Genomic DNA, 26,521 nt, shown 5'->3' with positions numbered 1-26,521 from the left:
CGACTGAGTTGGCCATTGGGAGCTATGATTCGTCATGTGGGTTTGATTTAGATGACGATTTTGACGATGACAATGGATACGGTGAGTCTCCCCTATTCAAAGCCGAGTTGGATGCGCTTGAGGCCGAGATTTACTGGGCGAATTCCACCGAGGGCGACGGAAGGATAGCCGAGTCGGTATATGCTCCTAGCACGGATGAGGTAATAAATTCCTCGTCGTGATTCCGATGTTGAGAGCAACCTACCTGAGGTAATTAGCGGTAATTTTATTATTGTTAATATTCAAAGTATGCTACCTCGTTTGACTCGTGCTAATTCTTATAATGATATACCCCCTCCCATGTGGATGTATAATTTGACGAATTTTCACCGTACTTGTCATGTCAAAATTGCTAATCTGAATCGGGACCTTAATTTATCGTCTATTGCTCCCGAGCTCCTTTATTTTGTGGATAAATTTAGGAACTCGCATAGGAAATTTGTTAGACTTAAATGTTTACATACCTTAATTTCCTATTTCTCTATTATTCCACTTTGGTGCTACTTATGCTTCTTTGTAGCACATGCGCAGATGTACGATCTAATGCTGCGCGCTTTGAGCTGTTTTGATTGTAGCTGATTATAGAGGCTCGAAGATAAAGGAGGTCGAGATGGGACCTGACTGAAGCTAGCGCTACCCGGGAGGCAACCCGGAGATTTTATTTTGCTTTTTATTTAATTTCAGTTGTAATAAATGGTTTTTATACCATAGACTTTATCAATTTGCTTGTCTAGTTAGTTTACGGGCTGTTTTTATTGCGTTTTGCAGGTAACACGCTGAGAAGTACTCGATCGAGTAGTTTTTCTACTCGATCGAGCACTTTTGCTGATGAATTCACTCGACCGAGTGAAATATTTACTCGATCGACTACCTGCAAAAGGAGAACTGCTCGATCGACCACAACACCATTCGATCGAGCAGTTTTGAATGCCCATTTCACTCGATCGACTACTGTTCAACTGCCATCGAGTGTTTTTGACTTGGATTAGCTTATCGAGACGGTTTTAGGGTTTTAGCAACCTCCCATGTTCATGGTCGGTTTGGGGAGGTCCCTTTATTCGCGCATTTCGTGAGTTTTTCCACTTTTACTCTCTTTCTCCTTTAGTTTGCATGTCCTTTCCATGTTTTGGTACAATGGGGGCATTGTACGGTTTGGTTTGGGGAGGTTATGCATCCATATCTGTGTCTGCATTTTGTTTTCATTGCATTTCAGTTATCACGTTTAATTTATGTTTGCATTGTTGTTTATTTTTGTTAAAAATTCAAAAATTCCATAAAAATTGAAAAATTTCCAAAAATTCAAAAAATTTCATGTTTATTTTAGCATATAGGTTGAGTCGGAACGGTAGATTTCAGTGATGAAATTGCACTATATTTGTCTTTTTGCTTAAGCCTTGCATTAAACTGTTATCTTTTAGCTTTGTCTTATTGCATATCTACGAGTTAATGTTTAATTTAGCTGAACGAATAGACTTGACCTGAGATTTTGGCAACCTACTTATAATTTCTAAGGAATTAGAGCCTTATAAACTAGTGTCATTTGTGACCGGTTTCATGTAGGATTGTGAGTAGTTACTCCTTGCATAGCATGTTCATTAATTTGCACGTATATGAAATTCAATTGCTTTTTGCCTACATACATTCGGGTTAGTGGTTGGTGTCACATGCAGGGAGGTGCTTACAATTTCCCTTTCTTTCATTTCTACCCATTTAACTCCACATTAGCCAAATTTGCCTGTTGACCCTTAGCTACATTCCAAATTTAGCCTGCCTTGTCAAGCTAGTTTAGATTGTTCTGCGGTATACTGTCTATTGTATCAAATTTTGGCGCGTATTCTGTTGATTCGGAGTTGGTATTCTATGAAGAAAGGGAGGTTGATGAAAAAACGTGAAAAAGAAAAAAGACATGAAAAATGAAAAAAAAAAGAATTCGAAAAAAAAAAAAATAGAAAGTAAAAAAAATGTTGATTGTTGAGACGGTTTCTGCTCCTATGCTTTATCATTATCATTTGAGGAGTATGTTTGGTTCGGTTTGGTGAGTTTTATGCCAAATGAAGGGCATGTACTAATTCATAATTTAGTTGGAAATGGATATGTTTCATATGGTTTTGTTTAGGTACTAGCTTGGCCGCCTATACCTCCACATTCCCATAAATGTTTTGCCTTTTCTTACCCATTGCCTCACTTTACCATATTTTTGTAAGCCATCGGCTGTGACAGGACCCTGTTTGGTTGGAATGTATGTACGGTAGCTAGAATTGTCTATCATATTAGTTGCATGCATGTTATGTAGGTCGTAGTCTAGGTGAGCGACTATTTTTCTTTCTCTCTTATATATATATATATGTTCACCCTTTGCTTCATGAGAGAAGAGTGACCCGTGAGAGTCCATTATTAAAGGTCTTGCAAGGTCGACGGTTCAGCTTTATTATATACATCTTATAACTCGGTTGCATTTGACTATTTGCTATAAGTGTTAGTTTGCTTGCATTAAACTGGCTTAAGTGGGCATTTGTAGCTAGCTCTGAGTTATCTTTTCCGTTCCTTTAGTTGCATTTTAGTTTACTCGAGGACGAGTAAAGGTTTGGTTTGGGGAGATTTGATACGTGCATTTTATATAGTCTTTTTAGCCTATTTTATGCACGTATTTCTATGCTTTCATCGTGGTTTTATGCTACGAAATGCCCCGAATATGCTACTTTGGTGTATTTTGTCTTAGTTGCAGGAATGGACCATAAAGTAGTGAAATCAAGCCTTTTACCGTCCGTTTAGCATGCATTTGGAGGAAGAGTGAATTTAGAGCGGGAATGAAGCTATTTTGAGATGCGCAAAGAAGGAAGATAGCTAGGCGAGCAAAGGAAGAACTTCAAATTGATAGTGCCTACTTTGAAGAGCTATATCTAGAGTTCTGCAACAGATATTCAGGTTATTCCAATTGGAGATGAAAGTTTGTCCTTTTAGCTTTCCAATGCCACCGGAATCACCCTGTTTGCCCAAGTAACGAAGAAATGGCAGCCGTTTGAAGTTCAGTGCGCAAAGCGAGTGAAATTTGGAAAGTACTCGATCTAGTAGAATTTTGCTCGATCGAGTCCTTTTTCTACTCGATCGACTAGTTGCACCTATTGAGTTACTCGATCGAGTGGTTATTTCACTCGATCAAGTGGTTTAAGCTTTAGTTACTCGATCGAGTGGTTCTAAATCACTCGATCGAGTGGATTTTGCTATGGGCTGGGCTTTTTACTTAATTTCCGTCATTAGGTTTAACTATACTCCTATTTTCTTATAAATAGGAGTTAGGACGTGAGTATTTGGGGGGCTTCTCCTCTCGAATTATTTTCCAAAACACTGTTACTTTTGTTCTTCCCTATTTCCGGATTTATTTCAGTAACATTTCTCTTCCCTTTTATTCTTCCTTGTTCCTTTATTGCTTTTATTGTTTCTTTATTATTTAGTTATCATGTCTTATGTTATTAGATTAGCAATTGCTAGTGTAGTATCCCGAGCCATGCGTATCTAATTCCTTAGTATGTTAGGATTAGGGAAGCCGTGGTAGCATGTTTTAATTGACTTGAATAGATTAGTCTGGTGATAAGAATTGTATTAGGCAATTTAATTGTTATCAGGTCGAAGGAATGCATGCAGGAGACCAATAAATCTAGTTAACCCCGACCTGGATCGAAGGATTGGAAGGGAAGGCTTGCTTAATTACAATAGGGTATTGTAGTGAGGGCGAAAGCTAAGCTATTTACGCTCTAGGGCGGTTTAAGGACCGAAAGGTGACGACCATAGCTCTTCTTATCAATAGTTTAATCGTCTCAGTATTCCCGATAGTATAACTACCACGGTGGACCGACTCCTAGCATATTTCCCTTCCTTTATTGTTAATTTCTCGCACTTATTTCTCTTTTGCTTTAATTTCATTAGTCTAGTCAAAACCTATCAAACCCCCAGCATTGTGACATTAGACAGATAAATAGACAAGTAGATAATAAACCGCCTCCCTGTGGAGATCGACCCTACTTACCGCTGACTTCTGTTAGTAGTACTTAAGTATTTTATTTTTGGTACGAAATGACAGTATCAGGTATACCAGAGTGGCGTGATTGGTGGCAGGTTGAGAAGCGCTTTTTACGCTTAACCGGGGTTGTTCCGGCTTATTATACATCTTTTGATTTCTGATAATTGCTGTAATGTATTTGGTTTAAAATTAAATGAAATGATCATTTTGAAAGTGTTGAGTTATGCTTGTTTGATTTGCTTCCATTTTTTGAACTCCATAGATCATCAAGAATCAAGATCCCATTGTCGCTACATAATACTCATCAACAACGGTTCACCTGCAACCGTTGTCAATTGGTTCATCAACAACGGTTCAGCTACAACCGTTGTAAATTGGTTCTATAACAACGGTTAGCCTACAACTACAACCGTTGTAAATTTTTTTCATTAACAACGGTTCACCTACAACCGCTGTCAATCGTGACGTTCTAACTTCAACGTGCACCGTTTATTAATTGTTTGACCATACGACTCAATATATTAAAAAAATAAAATAAATAAATATAAGATATGACGTTACGACGCGTTATATTAAAAAATAATTAATTGTTTGACTATATGGTATTTTTTAAGCCGTGTGCCTGTGGCTAATACTTCGTATTTCTCATTATTCTTGATTTTCCCCACTTGCTATCCCAGTTGCCTAATTGAGGAAAGAAGTTTGTACTAACTTAATACGGATTACCAAATATGGAAGATGCTTTTTTTTTGGCTGGAAAAACTTGACACAATGAAAGATAAATGACAACGGTTAGGCACCAACCGATGTAATATAATGAAAACAATTACGGGTTTATAATCAGCCGTGGTCATATTGCAAAATACAGAATACGGTTTCGCTTAACCCGTGTTTACTAGTTTCAATAAAATATTCAAACAACACACATGCAAACCTTCTCCTCGCCCACTTAAAACCCTCAAACACTGAGTTTCCCTAGAACCACTACTATTCTCCGTCGTCGTCGTCTTTGTAGTCGTCGTCGCCGTCGTCGTCGCCTCTGTCGTTGCCATCTCCATTGCCTCTGCCGTTGCCATCCCCGTCGCTGTCCCCTCCGTCATCGCCATACCTGAAGTAATAATAAACCCTACTCCTTCGTCCCATTAACTTAATGTCTTTATTTTCTTAGTTGTGATATTATCCCCTAATTATCTTAGGTTTATTGTGTGTTAAACAACACCTATTATTTTAAGTATATTGTGTGTTAAACAACACCTGCTATGTCGACTTAATGCTTAAAGTTAGTAGTTTCTTAATTTCCGGTTTAGATATGGGTGGAAAGCGGAAAACAAATGATGGGAAAACGTCAAACGAAGAAGATTCAGGTGTTGAGAATAATTTGGAATCGGATACTGCGCGAAGGACCCATAGGGTTTCCCTAGAAGCAATAAAAAGAGGGATACCTAATAAACTTATATGGGATCCATTAACGGGGCTGCCAGATGGTGATTTTGCTGCAAATTTCGCGACTTGGATTGGTTATTGTGTAAGAGAGTATGTGCCTCTCGGTTTGCCGCGTATCAATCAGTTGAGTCAAGACAAGGAGGAAAAGCTATGAGGGAGAATAAAGGTATGTATATACAATAATAAATGCAGTGAGATGAAATTATCTTAGTATTCGATATGTGCTATTAGCCGAAACTAACCAAATATGCTCACCATATATGCAGGCAACTTACACTGTCCCCCAAGAACATGATGGTTACCTTAGAAGAAAGATAGGGGATTCCTTCAGAGCATGGAAGTTAAAGGTTGCTCAGAACCACTTGTTCGACAAGAAGACCGGGCAGATAAACAAGAAACCACCAAAGAATAAGTATAAGTTTGTCAGCCAGCAAGATTGGATTAACTTTATTGCTAATAGGCAGTCTGACAAGATTAAGGTAATTTATCCGCGACTCATTGGGATCACTTTATTAGTAATCACTTGATAAGTAATGAAATATGCTTACGTTACTCGATACAATTCATTTTATGAAGACTATGAGTAAGCAGAACCAAGAGAACATTTCAAAGAAAGAGAGCGTCTTTCATGGCTCCAGAGGTGGTTATAGATTGATTAAGAAGAAGCTTGGAATCGTCAATCGTCACGACGCTTGGGTGGCCGGTCACACTCCTAAGAATGGAAAGTCAGAAACTCCATATGATAAGGCCATCAAAGAGAAAATTGTAAGTTTGAATAAATATGTCACTCCTACCACTGGTAGTCGGTTATATAATTGTGAGTTTAAATAAAATTTAGTTGCATAATGGTTTTATGTATATGTAGAGGATCTGTGAGAAGGAGGTACAGGAAGGAAAATGGAAGCCTGAAGGACGCGATGACGTTCTTGCTAGGGCAATCGGCAAAGCAGAGCATCCAGGTCGTGTGAGAGGGGTATCGACGCATGTTGGTATCACTAAGTATTTTGGGAAAAATACTCGAAGGACAATGAGTGGTGATGATAGGGTATATAAATACTGTATTTTATTCAACATAATTTATATATATATATATATTCTGAAATTATACTTATTTTAATCATATTCATTTCTACTACACAACTACAAACAATGGCTAGGTTGATACTCAGAATGGTGGAAACGGGGGATAAGCTATCTGAAGAAGAGTTGGTTATGGTTCGGCAAGTCATAAAGGAAGCAAGGGAGAGGAAGAAAAAAACGGGCATGCGAAGTGAGAAAGACATGGCAAAGGATCAGGATGGGGGAGATGAAGAGGAAGCCATAAAGGCAGGGGAGAATGACGTGGAGGTGGGAGCCGAAGACACGTTCTTATCATCTCCAATTCCGGGTTTTGACGAGGTATTAGCTACTACGACTAGTTTATAATTGCTGTATATATACTAATTAATTAAATTTATTATTTAAAGCAGTGCATGTATATATAGTAATTAATTAAAAATGTGAAGGTCGTTTGCAAGAAGCCTTATGTTCTTTACTACCAAACCTCTACAGTGGCATCGGGCAGAATTGCTGTTGTTAGGGGAGTTGAGGTTGAAGGCATTGCCCCCCGTGAGGGATGGAGGGAAGTGTAAGTGACCGAGTTATATCTGGAGAAGTATGGTATTCTAATAGTACCATGTAGTGATAATTGGCTTTTGCAAGATGCCGTGGGTTCTATTGTGCAATGGTCTGAAGAATTCATTACTGTTGACATCTCCGGGGTAGTTATGCTAAAGCGAACGCATTTTATATAATGAACGCCTTTAAATTTATTAAGGTAACCTTATCTAACATATAGTAAGTATTTGGATTTTTACATTTTCAGGAGTTACACGAAGCCATTATGGCTGAAATTAGGACTACTACGTCAACACCCAACGTCACTGATTCGACTGCCTCTCCACCCAAAATTCAAGAGGTAGTGATAATTTGAAAAATAGATTGTGAGTTTTTCCTCTTTTTTTTGGTTATTTAAATTATATATGACGTCTCGTGTAATGTATATATATATTTTTTTTCTAAATTGTAGACCGGGATTGTAGGAACACCCAACGTTGGTGTTCCTCTTAAAGCTAAATATCAGACCGATGATTATAAGCAAAAATTGAGTACTCCAGCGTTCGTAGCTTTGCACCAGCTGGCTGAAAGGAAGCTAGCTGTCGGGGAAGTACTCATGATTGACATCGAAGAGGATGTTATGGGTTTCGGTTTCATTATTTATATGGACGGGGAATCACTGTGTCGGTTTCTCGACCTTGACGAGTTAGATGTTATGCACATTGGAATTTGGATGAAGTAAGTTTTTAATTAAAACTTGGCATTTGGTTTTACGAATAGTGATGTTTATTTAAATCATCAATGAAAATAACATTCTTCGTTCCATTTGACGTAATAGGCACCTGTGTACACACATGGATGAGAGGAACTATGTTTCTCATGACTACGGGTTCGTGTCACCTGAATTGTTCTCTCATAAGTCCTTTGAATACACATACAAAGAGTACAACGAGAGAATTGCTGAACGGTTAATGACGCCCAAAAGCCTATGGTTTGCCCCATACAATGAGAATCGGTATGTATAGTAGTTTATTATAATGAATCATGATTCTATTCATTTATTAACACGCTTACATGCATGCAATGTATATGAACTAACAGTTCAATTTCAATATTTCATAGCAAGCATTGGCTGCTAACGGCAATCAGTGTGCAAAAAGGTATAGTGTACTGGATTGACTCTTACGGACATAGTCTCACTGAGAGATTTGTAAAGATGATGACTGAGTAAGTTTACAACCTTACATTATAATGTCAATTATTATTGTATGACCTTTGAAGACGAGGATCCTTTTAATGTCCCATCAGTATTACTGAGCCAAATGCTAATTATAATTTCCTGTGTATATTTATGAATTAGTGTGTTTCAAACAATTGGAGCATCAAGTCCAACTTTTGTCACGATAAATGTAAGTGTATTCTTAATAATTACTCCTATCATTTAATTTATGTTTATGCCAGAGGTTGATCTAATTTAGCTTATTTGTATGTGATTTATACAATAGTCTCATGTACAACAACAGCAAAGAACGATCGCGCCTTTTTTCTGTTAGGTCCATGTGGGAGATTATCACCCGAAAGTATATCGACATACCCTCACCGTTTAGTGTGTTTTAATAACTATTTCAAACGTAACTTGGGTTTAATTCTGTGTAATATTTCACTTATTCTGTCTATTTTGATTAAGTATATTTTGATTTGTAGTTCCCACCTACAATCAACAACAAAGACCCAACCTATTCGAAGGAAGACCTCGACGACATGAGAAATAAGTGGGCCACTTATTTTCTTTCATTACCCGAGTGTCAATAGTTCGCTCATTATGAATGTGTGTATATATTCTGTTTATAATATTTTGATGCTGGGTTGAATATTTTGATGTTGGGTTGAATATTTTGATGCTGGATTTTTAGTTTTGATCATCCTGTTTATAACATTTTGATGCTGGGTTGAATAGATCAATCTGTGTAATATTCTGATGTTGCAGGATTGAAATTTTGCAATCGCATTCTTTGAAATGCTATTTTGCAAAGAGCATTTCATTGAACGCTCATCGCAAAAATTAGCATTTCAGGAGCTGCTGGAACCTGCTAAAACAATTTTTTTTTAAATATTTATAAACTCGATCACGGTTAAAAATAAAACCGTGGTCAATAAATCTATTGAAAACGGTCGCATTTAAATAGAAATCCGTTTACATATTCACCCATAATATAACGGTCTAAAAATCACAAACCGTTGTAGAATTCATGACATTTAAAACGGTTTAATAAGCATAAACCGTTGTCATATTTACTATTTTACAACGGTTGTGTTTCAGTAAAACCGTTGTTATAGATTTCCGTAGAGCATTCAGACTAATACTACCACGGTTTCAATATTATAGACAACGGTTTTTGAACCGTTCTTAATATTGTATTACGGTTATCTGAACCCGTTATTTACATTTTATAACAGTTCTGCCTTTTAAACAACCGTGGTCACGAAATAACAACGGTCGATGTAATAACGATTCCGTATTTTGTATTACAACGGTATATCACCTTATCTAACCGTTGTTGCACCGATTATTTGGCGTAGTGTATGGTGAAACTGATGATGAAGGGGGGACCAGGCTTGAGGTCAAGCCCTTTTCAAGAAGGGGAGGCTGCAGCAGGAGCTGGATCAGGGGCTCACAACCTTGACCAAGCCATAGACCAAGACCAGGCAACACCTAATGTCCCACTCCCAACACAGCCTGTCAAGAGGTTCACCAGGTCTAGCTTTCAGCTGCCTATATGACCCGCTGGAGGAGGCCTAAACTAAGTCGAAGAAAAGGTCCCAAGCATCCAAGCCAAGCCAAGGAAACTGCAATATAATTCAGCAAGAAACTGAGCAAGGAAATCAGTCACACGTTATTGAAAAAGCATAAAGCAATATTTCTATTTTTGGTGAGGCAATTGTGGGACTGTCCAAGAAAGACCACTGCTTCTTTTCTCCACCAAAGCCTCCCGTGGAAAGATAACAAAAAGCCTTGACTTTGCTAGCAGCCAAAGCAACAGTAACCTGTGCACAAGGAGACAACTGACAGGACTGCATTCCATGCTTTATTTCAGTTTGTTTTTACCCATTGCTATTTATTTTCACCTAGTTACTTTAATTTCCAGCTTGTAATATATTTAAGACAGTTTGTACTCATCCTAGATTAAATCTTGGCCCTTGGATTGCTAGGTTTTCGAGCTGTAATTCAAAGACAAGGCCTATATAAGGACCTGTGTCTCAACTGTTTGAAGCAGATTATTTTTGAATGAAAAATTAAGCCTTAGGACTTCTCTCATTTCTTTCAAACTTGTGTTAAGCTGTAGTTTGAATCCCTGGCCTGATAATTAACCTGTGATCTATGGGGTTAATTGATCAAAGTCAGTTTGGCATTATTAAGTTGAACCTGTGCTTGACCGTGGTTCAGTTTAATTGTGTTGAGCAAAGCTTAAACTTTAATCCTGTGTTTGCTGTGGATTTGAGTCTAAATTTACTAAGTTAATATCTTGGATTTTCTGTGAGTCTTCTGTGGGAATTTAGGGTCTTGACTATATCATTTTCTTACACAAACAAGTCCCATACTTCAGTTGAGCCAGTTGTCTGCAATCTCAGGATTTCAGGTTGTTTCAGTCAATATTAAAAATACTTAGAGTCCCTCCAAATTCATGAGATTTGGTACAGATTTAGTTTGATATTAAAACTTAATTGTCACAAAAATTCAGAATTTTTCAAAGCCATTTGGTATTTTTAATGCGTCCTGCAAACCAGGCAGCATTATTGCCTGTCCTTAGGCATTATACTGCAGTAGTATTTATGATTAAGATCCTCTCTATTTCCAAAAAGAAATGGAGGGTCCATTTCCTATTAACGCTCAATATTTCATCTAACGACGATCTAACGGCCAGACCTTTATTCCGTAAAATAAAAGGAAAAGCAATGAAAAGAGAATCCTCTATATTATACTCTTTTGTGAGAGAGAAATGAACCCTCCGTTTTTTTTAGAAAATGGAAAAGATCTAAACTCGATTATAACCATTATATGCAGACGAGACAAACAAGTTATTGGGCGACTACGAATTTAAGACTTAAGAGATTTGGTTATTTACATGTCAATTCGTTCGTTTCAGGTCATGACATCTTAAATAGCACAAACATCGGTTGAACGGAAAATTAATCTATTTTATTAATTTTGAGATGACGGTTCTGTTCTTTTCGGCTGATAGAATGAAGCTGAATTGAACTGAATGGGATTGAAGTAACTGTTAATTTGTAAAGAGTGAGCTGAACTGAACTGAACTGAATGAAGCTGAATTAAACTTAATAAAGCTAAATTAAACTAAAATAAGTTGAAATTAAGACAGAAACAACATAGTCGAAGTATCCATACCGAAATGGCGGCAGATCATAGCAAAGTCAATCATTAATAATTGCTGTAGAGTTATTATCATGCCATGAATTGATAATCATGCCATTTGCATACAAAATAACACAATATACTTGTTAATTGTGTTAGGTGTATTAATACTAGTAGGGTTCATTTGATAATTATTTGCGGACCACCATACACACCCATAAGATTGATGAAATACAATTAAAATAGTGTAGCAACATAAACTGAAAGGTCATTACGGAATTTGGTGGGAGACAAAATAATAATACAAATGTTTATCAATGCTCGATACATTATCTATAATTCAACATTTTGATCAAATTCGGGCACTCGAATACTTATAACGTCGTAGAGATGGTACATGGTACGAATATCGAATATCAGTTGTCGATGATGAGTGATGAGCTAAAGGCCTTAGCTCTAAACAAAATGAAATAAAATACTACTCCGTAGTTTGGAATTGGTCCACACTAAATTCAGTCACCATCAATCAATCAATCAATACTATCAATACTATATATTAAATCCAGAAACCAAGGGGATTCAATGTAATTAAAGATTAAGGGATCTCATTGCAAATATTATATAGTTTTAAATCACTAGCACCGTGTGATGGACCCGATTAAGGGATCTCATTGCAAATATTATATAGTTTGGGTTAAAATTAAATTATATAGAAGCTTGGTAATTTTCCTAAACATTTGTAAGAGACTAAAATATGGTCAATTTCCTTAAAATAAAATAATTTTAATTAAGATGGTCAATTTACTTAAAATAAAATAATTAATTAAGATGGTCAATTTCAAGGAGACTAAAAGAAAGAAGATGTTCGGTAATTTTCCAAAATATTTATAGAAGACTAGAAGATGGTAAATTTCCTTAAAATAAAATAAATAATTAGTATAAACATGCACACTTATGGTATTATTTATTATCATCATAAACTTATATATTAAATTAAAATCTATGCAATTTTATTAAACTTTATTATAATTTATTAGATGTATAGAGATGTTAATTATTTAACATACAAAAATATAATATAGGTAGGTTATAAATAATTCAAGTTAGATTCCATAATATATAATATTGCATAATTCTTTCGATTTAATTTAATGCATATATGTAATATATTTATATAAATATATAATCCTCTTAAAATTACATGCATAAGTAGTAAAAGTAATTTCGTCAGTAAAGAAAAGAATTGTAGTAACATGGATATAGTTATATGATAGTAATCACTCATTTGAATAGTAAAATTAACAATATTATCAGCGAAATTAGTGAAAGTGAAAGTGGTAGAGACAACAACGGGAGTAGTGAAATAATCAATATTAATGCGGCAATAGTGAAAGTAACAATAATTACGGCATGAGTAATGAAATTATCAATATTAATGCGGTAGTTGTGACAGTAACAATAACTACGGTGGGAGTAGTAAAAGTAATAATGATTACGGGCAAGTAGTGAAATGTTATTACTATTGTTTCATTAATAAGAGTAAAATATTAATAGGGGGAGTAGTGAATTTGTCTCAAAATTTATTTCATCGTAATTTTAGGACATGTCATAGAAAAATATATTAATGATAAATTTATGAGTTATGCAACTTTAAGTAATTTTATTTAATTAAAAAAAAAATTAACGGTAAGTAGAAATAGCCGGCTTAAGCCGGGCACCAATACTAGTATATATTAAATCCAGAAACCAAGGGACTTCAATGTAATTAAAGAAAGTTATACAAATTAATTATACTATATAGTTTTAAATCAATAACACCGTGTGATGGACCAGATTGAGGGATCTCAATGCAAATATTATATAGTTTGGGTTAAAATTAAATTATATAGAAGCTTGGTAATTTTCCTAAACACGGTCAATTTCCTTAAAATAAAATAATTAATTAAGATGGTCAATTTCAAGGAGACTAACGTAATTTTATTCAATGAAAAAAAAAATAGTAAGTAGAGGTGGCCCGGGCGAAGCCGGGCACCAATATTAGTATATTAATTCCAGAAACCAAGGGACTTTAATGTAATTAAAGAAAGTTATACAAATTAATTATACTATATAGTTTTAAATCACTAGCACCGTGTGATGGACCCGATTAAGGGATCTCAATGCAAATATTATATAGTTTGGGTTAACATTAAATTATATAGAAGCTTGATAATTTCCCTAAATATTTGTAAGAGACTAAAACATGGTTAATTTCCTTAAAATAAAATAATTAATTAATTAAGATGGTCAATTTCCTTAAAATAAAATAATTAATTAAGATGGTCAATTTCAAGGAGAATAAAAGAAAGAAGATGATTGGTAATTTTCCTAAATATTTATAGAAGACTAGAATATGGTCAATTTCCTTAAAATAAAATAATTAATTAGTATAAACATGCACACTTATGGTATTAGTTATTATCATCATAAAATTATATATTAAATTTAAAATCTATGCAATTTTATTAAACTTTATAGTTTATTAGATGTATATAGATGTTAATTATTTAACATACAAAAATATAATATAAGTAGGTTATAAATAATTCACGTTAGATTTCATAGTATATAATATTGCATAATTCTTTCGATTTGATTTAATGCATATATGTAATATATTTATATAAATATATAATTCTCTTAAAATTGCATGCATAAGTAGTAAAAGTATTTCGTGAGTAAAGAAAATAATTGTAGTATCATTGACATAGTTATATGATAGTAATCACTAATTTGAATAGTAAAAGTAACAATATTATTAGCGAGATTAGTAAAGTGGTAGAAACAACGACGAGAGTAGTGAAATAATCAATATTAATGCGGTAATAGTTAAAGTAACAATAATTACGGCGGGAATAGCGAAATTATCAACATTAATGCGGCAGTAGTGACAGTAACAATAATTACGGCGGGAGTAGTAAAAGTAATAATGATTATGGGCAAGTAGTGAAATTTTATTACTATTGTTTCACTAATAAGAGCAAAATATTTAAAGCGGGAGTAGTGAATTTGTCTCAAAATTTATTTCATCGTAATTCTATAATATGTCATAAAAAAATATATTAATGATAAATTTATAGATTATGCAACTTTGAGTAATTTTATTTAATGAAAAAAAATAATGGTAATTAAAAGTAGCCCGGGCGAAGCCGGGCACCAATACTAGTTGTTTTAAATCTTAAGTAATGAAAATGTCTAAACTTAGTGGATAAATATGGATTGCTATATATCATACACAGTTAATATTAGGTTTCATGTTTGAATCCCTTATTTATACTCTCTCAAATTTCATTTATTATTCTTCTTTCCCTTTCCATCTATTTTCCTTATTGTTCCCTTTCTTCTTTTTTGGACAACTTTGTGTAGTCAAAAATCAATTTGATGTGAGGCCATGTGTATTGTGTGGTCCAAATTGATTCCCTTAGTTCTTCTGCCAAAAAGAAAGAGGAACAACAAATGAAATTGGAGGGAGTATATTATTATGTCTTTATGACTCATTTGAAAAAATAACCAAAAACAATCTCTATCTCAAATCCAACATCAACTAGTATGCATGCTACGAATGACATAACACCTGGTGCATTGTAACACCCCCATCTATCAAGGAGCCTTAACAAGACCTTCCTTAGCAGATACGGGCATTATCATCTCGGTTGCCTGAGGAATAGTATATCACAACGTCAATAAAAGAACTATTAAAGTTATTAACAAGCTTTATCTCAACAAAAGAAAGATACAACTGATGAACAAACAACTACGGTGAGACTATCCATGCCAAGACTTGGTGAAAGACTCGTCCCTCCAACGCACCCAGATAAGCTCCAGATATCAACACCTGCTAAGACTGACTGCTCACCATAATGGATCACCGCAGACACATAACAAGAAAGAAACACAGACAAAACCACACAAGGCCAGTAACTGAAGAACAACATACAAATCATAGTACAACACAAGCACAAACCTCCAACTCCAATAATCCACCAGTCACCTGACTAACCCGAAGGTATAGTCTTGCCAGATTACCAGTCGCAACCAGTAATCCACACCGCCAGTGGGGACCGTAGCCTTACCACCTAAGCCCCGCTCAAAACCATAGAGCGAATAACCCAATGACCATTAATGTGCACACCCCCTTGTGACGGGAACTACAAGTGGCGGAACAAGGGCGTGAAGCCATTTCCAAAGATGACTTCACTCAGCCAGGGACGCACCCCGCACACAAACACAATAATACTATTACACGATCAGGGATACCACGCACCACACATGACAACCAATCGACAGTACTAAGTAGGAAAACCTACCTTTAGCAATTAGCAGCCAACATCGCATATATCCATATGAAGGCAAGGTAACCTCCATCCACACCTATTACAACCATTAGGAAAACCCCTATTACTAACAAGCATAACCACAACGAAACCTAGGGATGATGATGATAACGACTTACCTATGCTCGTCATTCCGGCGACAAGACCACGACCCGACTCAAGCCTCCGTCCCCATGGTGTCTCCAAGTGTGAGGGATCTCAAAAAGGTTGAAAGATGGTGAGGGAGAAGGTGTGTCGTCGATTAGGTTTTGGGAGAAATGAAAAATGAAACTGATTTGGGTTTACGACTTCATGATATATATAATATATTTTCATATGATTGCTTGTTTGTGTAGTTTCAACCTATGCACATGTTATGCTTGATGAAATGATTGATTGACAACCTAGCATGAATCTCTTATCCATTCAACAAGACTTGTAAGATATAAACTAACTCAAGGCTTGTTAGACCATATATGTAGTTGAATAGGAAGAAACTAAGTCGACTTGTAGTTGTAAATTCTTGACCGACTCGGCTCCGAGACCCAAATCTTCCTAGGAATTGTAAGACATAAACTAACTCGATTCCATTACAACAATAATTTGCTTGTATCTATGTAAACTTGTTTGTATGATCTTCACCATGATTCCTCTATAAAACCATGACACCCTAGTGCCTTAATCAATTGTTTACAAACCCCATTTACTTGCTTTGCTTTGCTTTCATTTATTTACATTTCTTTTGTTAAATTAGTCTAGATTGCAAACCTCAAACTCAACCCAAATTGTGACACCCTAAGACATAACTCTCTACAACCGATAAATCAATACAATACCCGTCCCTTGGGATAATCCGACCTTTACCTGCCACTCTACTAAGAGTAGTTAGTTGAGATTATATATAGTGTTTTGATTGGTAAGCTTAGACGACAAAGTTTAGACCGAATCAAAAATGGCGCCGTTGCCGGGGACGGTGTTCAATTGAATTGTTATCATTTGTTGTTTTTAGTTGCGTCTTTCTTAGCCTTGGGGAAGTCAAACTCCTCAAGCTAGTTTTAATTGTTTTCTAGTTGTTTGATTTTTGCATGTCTAAGAGATCATAAGGCGGTATTTTGCCTATTGATCCCAAGATTGAAAGAACCTTGACCAACATTAGAAGAACCGTTAGAGGGACTTCAAAAATTGCGGGTATTGGAGAACTTGTGGATATTGGTGTTGTCCAATCGGATAGTGTTGAGTTTACCAACACTTTTGCAAGATAAGGAGAGGAAAACTCAATTCCAAACCAACCACAAAATCAACCTACAATGCCTAAATTTTCATCTCATTCCGTACCAACCGAGAAGAACCTATCAAATGGTACCGAACACCACCCCACTTAACCGATAATTTCATTGCCAAATCCGCTTTCATACAATTAGTTGAGAGAAGTCAATTTGGAGGGATGCCTAGTGAGGATCCTCATCTACACATGGAGACGTTTTCTGACTATTGTGATGCAGTTTCTCAAACGGGGGTAACTCAAGACCAAATTCGATGGGTATTGTTTCCTTTTTCCTTGATCGGAGCCGGAAAGCAATGATTAAAGAGCCTAGATAAGGCCATTCTTGGAATTTATTCATGAAAGAAGTTAGCACTTGCCTTTTACAAGAAGTTCTATCCTCCGGAGAAGACCAACATGTTCAGAGCCCAAATCACCGGGTTCAAGTAAAGAGATGAAGAGTCTCTATACGAGGCTTGGGAGAGATTTAAAGACACATGTCGCTCTTTTCCTCATCATGGACTAAGCGAATGGTTTCTTGTTCAACAATTTTGGAATGGGTTGTATGAAGATTCAAGGAATGTGCTCAACATGGGTTCTAATAGAAGATTCACCGAGGTTGATGACAACTAAACTTTGGAAAAGATAGAGGAGATGGCGGTTCACAACTCTCAATATAGTAGGCCAATAAAAGCTACTAGGGGAGGGAGACATGAAGTTGACTCCGTCACACAATTGAGTGCCGATTTGGACGCCCAACTAAGCTCCCATATTGACACAATGAACTTGAAATTTGAGAAAGCTATAGCCAAGATGAATGAAGCTTCTCAATCATCCAAGCAACATGTCAACGCCATGGTGGCAACATCTTCTATTCCAAATGGAGTGTGTGAGAATTGTGGAACTTTGGGACATGATCAACAAGAGTGTATGGGCACAAGTGAGCAAGTGAATGCTTTCCAAGCATACAAGAATGACACCCCTTACTCTAACTATTATAATGAAAACACCAAGTTTCACCCAAACTTCTCATACAAAAGCCAAAATGTTCAAAATCCTCAACCCACATACACCCCACCTCCAATGAGAAATCCTACTCAAAGACCCTACTTCAAACAAAACCAACCCTCTTACAATCAATCCAATGACCAAGCTTTTGATGTTCAAAAAGCGGTCCTCCAAATGCAAAAGAGCCAACAAGATTTATTTGCTCAAATGCAAAGAGATAGCCAAGCCAAAGACACTACCATCAACAATATCCTTGCTCACACCAAAATGATGGAAACACAATTGTCCCTATTGCCCTCTTCAAGTTCCCAAAGATAAAAAGGACAACTACCTCCTCAAGGTAATCCTTCTAAAAGACATGAAACCATCAATGCCATTCACTTGAGAAGTGGTACGAGATATGAGGGACCTAAGACGCCAATTGAAGATGATGTTTTTTAGGAAAGTTTAAAGCAAAGTGATGTGATGGAACTATTGAGAAGAAATCCTAAGGTAGTAGAACCAACTACCAATGACTCATCAAAGAAGAGAAATGAAGAGAAGGCTAAAGAAGTGGAGGAAGAGCCTATTGTGATTAGACTTCCGTTCCCAATTCGCCAAGCCAAGCCCAAGCTTGATGAGCAACTTGGAAAGTTCATGGAAATTGTGAAGAACCTAGAGGTTTCTATACCATTCACGGAGCTAATCAACCATGTTCCGGCCTATGTAAAATACATGAAAGATATCCTTTCCAAGAAGAAGTCCATAAGGAAGTTGGAAACCATTGCCTTAACAAAGATAAGTAGTGCAATTCTTCAAGGGAATTCCTCACCTAAGCTCAAGGATCCGGGAAGTTTCTCCATTCCATGTACCATTGGTGACACCACAATCAATAAGGCACTATGTGATCTAGGTGCAAGTGTGAGTGTCATGCCATACTCGGTATGTGAAAGGCTAGGAGTGGGAGAGCTCAAGTGCACTAACATGACCTTACAAATGGCAGACCGAACAATAAAGAAACCACTCGGGGTGTGGGAAGATGTGCCCGTAAGGATTGGAAAGTTTTTCATACCAGTGGACTTTATTATTTTTGATATGGAGGAAGATTCCAACATTCCAATCATTCTAGGAAGACCATTCCTACACACCGTCGGAGCGGTGATTGATGTAAAGCACAGGATGCTCACACTTGAAGTTGGTGATGAAACAATCACCTTTAATCTTGACAAGACTATGAGAGCTCCCCACTTGCTTGAGCCATGCTTTATGGTTGATCACTATAGCCGGGAAGGTGACAAGAAGAAAATGGAATCTCCATTCAAAGGACAAGTGAAAGATGGAAATCTCAAGGGAAAAGAAACACTGCCCAATTGGAAGAAAGATATTAATGATGTTGAAGTGGCTCTATTCGGAGAGCATGAAATTTTTCACAACAAGAATGAGATCTTGCAAAGCTCGCCACCCCTGACAAGTATCAATGGAGGCCTCTTTGGCCATGACAACAAGGAAGAAGAGTTGCTATTGCCAACTCATGATCCGCCCAACATAGGGAGAGAAGCAAGAGAAGTATGTGCTCTATGGGATGACGAGTTTGAAGGACTTGTTAACCCTTACATTGGGAATTCTATGACTCTAGACCAAGGCTTTGTAGATCCTTGTCACCACTTTGACTCGGGTTACTACATGAATGAAGACAATAATGTGCCAAAGTCTATGCAAGACTTCTATCATGACAATGAACAAGCATTTGACTACTTCTTCAAGGTGTTGAGCAACATTAACAACGCCCTTGCTTTACCTCCTTGACACTTCTCAAGAAAAGGAGAGTTTGGCGGAGTCCTCCCTAAACCACTATTTGTAAATATTCTAACCTTTTAACTTGCATTTCATTTAACTTGTACATTATTCAATTTTTGCAATGCATTTTATATGCTTTCTTATTTAAATTTTGTAACAAGAGAGCAAGTGAGGGAGGGATTTTAATGTGTTTTGAATGTGTAGTGTTTGATGATCAAGTGTGGGGAAGCAATTGCCTAGACTAGCCAAGCCTTTGTAGTGCAACCCATAAAAGAATAAGAATTAAAGAAGAAAATCGCGCGGGAAAGGAATCCCCACGAGCATACCTGAGCTCGTGGGGGCTGAAGCAAGAAAGAAAAGAAAAATCTGGACTGGCTAAAAATCTGCCCGTCCCCAACTTGAGACGAGCGTCCCAAGCATCAACCCACTCGACCTGAGCCCAGGACGCCCGTCCCCAGAGTGCAAATTTTGCACTGCCTAAGAATCCGCCCGTCCCCAATTTGGGACGCCCATCCCGACCAGCTATTAGACCAAAAACACGGGATTTTCATTCTCCATTCTTCATTTCTACTCATCTTCAAACACAAACACAACTTTTCCCTCACTACAAACATCAATCCTCTCATCCAAAAAACACAAATTTCTCAACCAAATTCACCAAAATCAATTGCAAACTTGCTAATAATCAAAACAAATCACTCATTTGTCAACAACAAGACCTTCAAACATCAAAATCTCCACAAAATCAATCAAAATTTCTAGGGTTAGGGTGAAATCCGAAAATCCCTAAATTGATTGCAAATTTTATTGAAATGGGAAGATTAAGGGAGCATTCAAGCATACTTAAGGTTTGTTGACACTAATTTAAAGGAGAAATCAACAAGGGTAAGGACAAAGGGCAACACCAAAGCATCCAAAGCCCCAACATTATCCAAGAGGCAACAAACTCTTGCATCAAAAGCATTAGTAGTGGTTCAACATCAAAGGGAGCAAGCTAGGAATACCATTGATGCTATTGAAGAAGTTACTACCAATATCCCGGAAGTTGAGAAATTGAAAGATTTTCTGGAGGTAACTTATATTTCCGATAAGCATAGAATTGCATTCGAATCCCTAGCCAAGAAAAAAATTATTGCTACTAAATTTGTGTGCCAAGATACCTTGGATAAATTGGGTGTGCTTGAACAAACAAGAGCATTTTTCGAGTCCATGGGATTGTCTAACTTGTTCGAAATGAATGAATTAACATACCCTTCCCTCTCATTGGACTTCATAAGCTCTTTGAAGGAGGATAATGTAGAGACTCGGAAATATGTCGAATTCCGTCTTGAGAACAAGAGTAGGAGGATGACTAAGGATGAGTTCGGAAAGGTTTTTGGAATTAGTGATATTTGGAAATTCCACAAGAAACCCTACAAATTTGATGCCAAGCCCATTTGGAAGGCGATTTCCGGAAGGGAATTGACTACATTTAAAGAGTGTAATGCCTTATATATCCATCATCCGGGTATACGACATTGGCATAGGTCCATTTTCAACACCTTGATTGCTAGGAAAGAAGCTACCCATATAAATGAGCTCGACCTCACCTACCTAGATTCCAAGATAAATGCCCAACGGAGACTGGACGATGACTACAATATCTTTCAATTGTTGATTAAGAGATGGTTAGATTTTAAGGAAGGCAAAGAGAAAGCGACTTTCACTGTGAATGGAGGCTTGATAACAAGATTAGCAAAGCACTTTAACCCACATTTCAATGAAAACAAAACTTATAAACCGGTTAAAGGTGGCAACCTCCTTGATATGCACACTTTGATTCACAAGTTTCATTGGGTAAAACATGACAACACCGCCCAAGGATATGAGTGGGTAATCAAGGATGCTAATTCTATTATCTTGCCCAGAAAAATTTGTCGTCTCAACACTCACCGTTACAACTACCTTCTCCACGTCTCAAAAAATGCCAAGAACATCATCAAAGAGCAACAAATTCCAAATGAATAAACCTCCTCCTTAGTGGTACCTCCTTACCCCTTTGTCTACAAAGAGTTCACAATAAATGATCCTAGTGTTGTGACGGGCAATGAATACTTGGTAAAATTCATGAAGCATATCCATAAAGAGGCCTACAATGATCGGGTGAACGCTTATTACGCCAAATATCTGCCTCTTTACCACCTTGCTAGGCAAGGACTCCTTGATCCCAAGAGTTCTTTGCCGGATAGGAAAGTGTTCTTTCCTCAAGCTTCTAGAGATGAAGAAGGGGATGCCCGGGAAACTAGGGAGATTAAGGAGGTTGTTGATGGGGATGGAAAGGTAGTAGGTCTAGCCATGATGATGATGATGATGAAGAGCAAGGTTCAAGTTTAAATGAAGAAGAAGATGATGGTGAATCCTCCGGCTACATGGAGGTAAGTGATGATGATATGATTGAGGATTGATGGTTGAACAAAGCATGAAGGGGGACTACACAAGTGCGGGGTTGATGGTTTATGCTAGGATTTCGACCTATTCCATTGTAAGTCTCCTACCCCTCCTTTTGCTTTGTTGTTTTTCTCTCTTGTTTACATGATTGACATAACTTGTATAGCTTATATAACATTTGGTTTAGCTCATCTTTAGAGTTGTTTTGGACTCTTGGTAGTTATGAGTTTTTGAGTCATAGCACCATTCAAAGGACTCCCACCTCGGTAACATTGAGGTGTCTATCTTTTTGCTCCCACTACAAAAAATCCAAAATGACAACTTTCATTCATGCATTGCATTTCATGCCTTGTGAATGAACTTCCCTCTTTTTGCACTAGTAATAGTATTTTGTCCGGTTTAGGGAAGTTCACTCATAAGGAATCCGAGTTAATCTAAATTAGCTCACCAAACAATAGAAAGCATGCATCATATAGCTTAGCTTAGTTTGCATCACTTGTATATACTCATCACATGTAAATTTGTCACATATAGTTTGCATTTAGTATAGAATCATGCATCATTTCATATAATTGCATTTGCATAATTTCCTATTATTTTGTCCATTGGGGACAATGTCCATTCTAAGTGTGGGGATGGGGAATTCTAACACTTATTTCAAAAAATGATAAAAATTTGAAAAATTTGAAAAAATCAAAAAATATGTTCTTTCCTTTGTAGTGTAGAATTGTATATGTTTGTTTGTCACTCTTATCACATTGGGCCGACAACGCCACATTCGAGGCATGAAGGAAATGGAAGACCGCATGGTATAATCTTTACAAATCTCCTTCATCCTTTTATATGTTAATGACAATGTGGCTATATTTTGATTGATGCGGTACAAACCAATGTGTTGTTAAGAGTTTGCATTTAGCTTATATGCCATCTTAGTTGATAGCAGCATATGCATTAGAGTTGTTTATATGATAGTTGCATCATGGCATGTAGTTGCATATTGATGTGGGTGCGATGTCGTCGGGTCACATCCAATCAAACACATTTATAATACTCAACAAACTACTAGTTAGCGGTAAGTCGAGGTCGATCCATGGGACGGTGTGCTTTGGGTTCTAAGTCTATCTATCTCAATTTATGCTAGTGTCACAATTTGTTTGGATTTGTAGTTGTGTTCTAGACTAATAAAAGCAATAAGGTAGAACAAGCAATAAAAGAAAAGATGTAAACAAATGGCTAAAAGTGCTAGGATATCATGGGGTCATATGGGATTCATGGTGTTTGATCATACAAACATGTTTACAAAGTTGCAATCAATTAATGTTGTGGAGGAACCGAGTTGGTTTATGTCTTACGGTTCATAGGAAGGGTTGGGTCCCGGAGCCGAATCGATTAGATTGTACAACACCTACAAGTCGACTTACTTTCCTCCTATTCAACTTCTCTGCATGGTCTAATAAGACTCGAGTTGGTTTATATCTTACAAGTCAAGTTGAGTAGATAAGAGATGGTAAAAATGCAAGGATTCATAGGCTTAGCATTTCATCAAACATAACATGTGCATAAAGTTGACATCACAACAAGCAAGCAATTTAATCATGTGAACATATTAAATTAAGCATGAATCAATCCCATGTTGGTTTCCCTTAATTACCCACTAATCCTAGCTAAGAAACTACTCACTCATCATCATGGGACACATGTCATTAATGGTGTCAATCATCACAACAAGTATAAACATGATAATAGAATGAAGAAATGAACAATAAAGATTAAAGAGTAAAATAATTATACCAAACTTGAGGTGATCCAAATAATAATGCAAAGAATAATAGAAGAACTTGATGATTGATGGAAGGTTGTCAATCTCCCAATAATAACCCAATAATCTTCAATTACTCAATAATAAACTTGAATAATAATCTTGAACAATAATTGAGGAGAGATTAATGTGTAATTTGTGGAAGGAGTAAAGAGTGATCTATTCTAATCTACTCCTAATCTAGTCTTAAGAACATATTTTCTAGCTAAAAATATTCCCCCTTTGATTATTTACAAGTGGGGTATTTATAGTAGAAATTAGGTGGATGCATTAGGGTTAACTAAGGGCTAAACTAGTAATTACACTTTTTAAATGGAGCAGGGAGGAGTCGGTATTTCTTGAAGGAAGGGAGCCTTTCTCGAAGCTTGAAGAACACGAAAATGTGCTGGGCTGGAATCCGAGCGGATTGATGTGAATACGGGCGGATTGGTGAAGATGAAAACGGGCGGATTGGGATGAAGACGCACGGGTTCCGTGCGTTTTGGACGGGCGGATTCCAGAAAATCCGCACGGGTTGGGCTTCAGTTTTCGCTTTCTCTTCTATTCTTCCCTTTCCTTTACTTCCATTTTATTCTTGTAGGCTTGGTCTTTAGTTCTTGCTTCCTCTTCATACTAATCCATCAAATGTCGTCAAATAGCTTCCGAATATGCACGAAAGACGGGAATTTCCGCCTTATTAACTCCTTTCCTACAAAACATATAGAATGCGATAGAAAGGCAAATAGGAAGGTTTTGACGGATAAAATGCCCAAAGAATGTTATAATAATATGCAAAATAGGCCCAATTAGGGGACTAAATGTGCGCAAATAATGTTCACATCAAATATCCCCAAACCGAACCTTTACTCGTCCCGAGTAAAGAGGTGACAAAAACTAGACCTTTATTTAAATTATCCTAATAATATAACCGATGTGAGACAATTAGCGGGTCTCACTCCGCCCCTTCAACTCACAACAAGACAACCATGAGGTAGGATGCCTTCTTGCAAGGCAAGGTGGGGCTTGCCAAAATGGCGATACATCCAAATATTAAAGCACACAAAATCAAATAATGGATGCATCTACAAAAGAATAGCCACTTTCCTCATCTAAGTGGCGGAAATTATCTACAAGGGAAGCAATTCAAGGGTACACATTCCTTCATAGATGCAATTTCTTCAAACTACTAAGCTTAGAAGGATACCAATAAATCACCTCCAAGTTGTGTCAAGCTAGGGTACCTTTGTCCTCAATCGTTAAATGCTTTTGTCAAGAGTAGACTCCCTATGGCGTTAGAAACACTGGAGGATCGCGGAATTCCCCCTCTTGCCTAGACAAGAAGAAGGGTCGTCCTCTCTCTACCATGCACAAAAATGGATACAATGGATAAAGGGATCGATAGATATTTGAGTTTCATTTTGGGAGTTTGCTTTGTTGTTGTTTCCCCCCCCCCCAATTTCTTGTGGCATATAACATTCGAGAACACTTTCTTGCCATTTCTTTTTGATTTTTGGCAATTCAACACTTGACAATTTTTCAACTTTTTGCATTTTCTTTTTGAACATTTTCAAAGTCACCCCATATGTAGTGAGGGTGGCTTATAATTGAAGCTTTAGGAGTTCTATTTTTGCTCCTCTTTTCTTTTTGATGCATTTTTGCAAACTTTCTTTCACTTTTCATTTCATTTCTTGAATTCAAATCAATTTCTTTTGTGCCTATTCCCTTTGATGACAAAAATATGGTAGAACATGGATGAATGATGGATGCATGGTTTCAAGGGTCACCTTGGAATAAACGGTAGCCAAGGAGTTATCACACCACAAGGTACTCTTGACTAGGCCTTAATCCATGGGTCAAAGGATACTAGCATGACACATCCTAGGGTGTTTTACAAGTATTCTAACAAGTAAAGTCTTAAGAAGAAAAAGTATCTACTAGGGCCTATATACACTTGTCAAGCTTCCCAAATAGACGGTTTCGCAAAATTTTTCTAACATGCAACTACATGCCATGATGCAACTAGCATATATACATCCTAATGCAAATGATTCTACCAACTAATATGCCAAATAAACTAAATGCAAGTCCTAAGTTCACATTGTTGTACCGCATCAATCAAAATAAAGCCACATAGTCATTAACATAAAGAGGAAAAAGGAGATTGGAAAGATCATACCATGCGGTCTTCAATATCCTCATGTCTCGGATGTGGCGTAGTCAATCAATGTGAACAAGGATAAAACAAACACAATATATACAATAATATATACATGACTACACTATAAAGGAAATGAACTTGTTTTTGGATTTTTCAATTTTTTATGGTTTTTTTTTATGAAATTAAAGACATATTTTTGGGATTTTTCAAATTTTTTCAATTTTTATCATTTTTGGAATATAAATTCCCATCCCCCACTTTATTTTGGACATT

At 36.7% G+C, this 26,521-nt stretch overlaps 1 non-coding gene across 1 annotated transcript; it reads right to left on the bottom strand.

Moving 5' to 3' along the window:
• Positions 1 to 17,498: 17,498 nt before the first annotated feature.
• On the bottom strand, positions 17,499 to 17,605 carry LOC141588948 (small nucleolar RNA R71). The gene has a single exon (XR_012519913.1). It is a non-coding gene; the product is annotated as a small nucleolar RNA R71 (small nucleolar RNA).
• Between the last annotated feature and the right edge of the window lie 8,916 nt (positions 17,606 to 26,521).

The sequence above is a fragment of the Silene latifolia genome, chromosome 6 (genome assembly GCF_048544455.1).
Source record: "Silene latifolia isolate original U9 population chromosome 6, ASM4854445v1, whole genome shotgun sequence".
Taxonomy (NCBI): domain Eukaryota; kingdom Viridiplantae; phylum Streptophyta; class Magnoliopsida; order Caryophyllales; family Caryophyllaceae; genus Silene; species Silene latifolia.
This window is presented reverse-complemented; position numbering and strand designations above follow the sequence as displayed.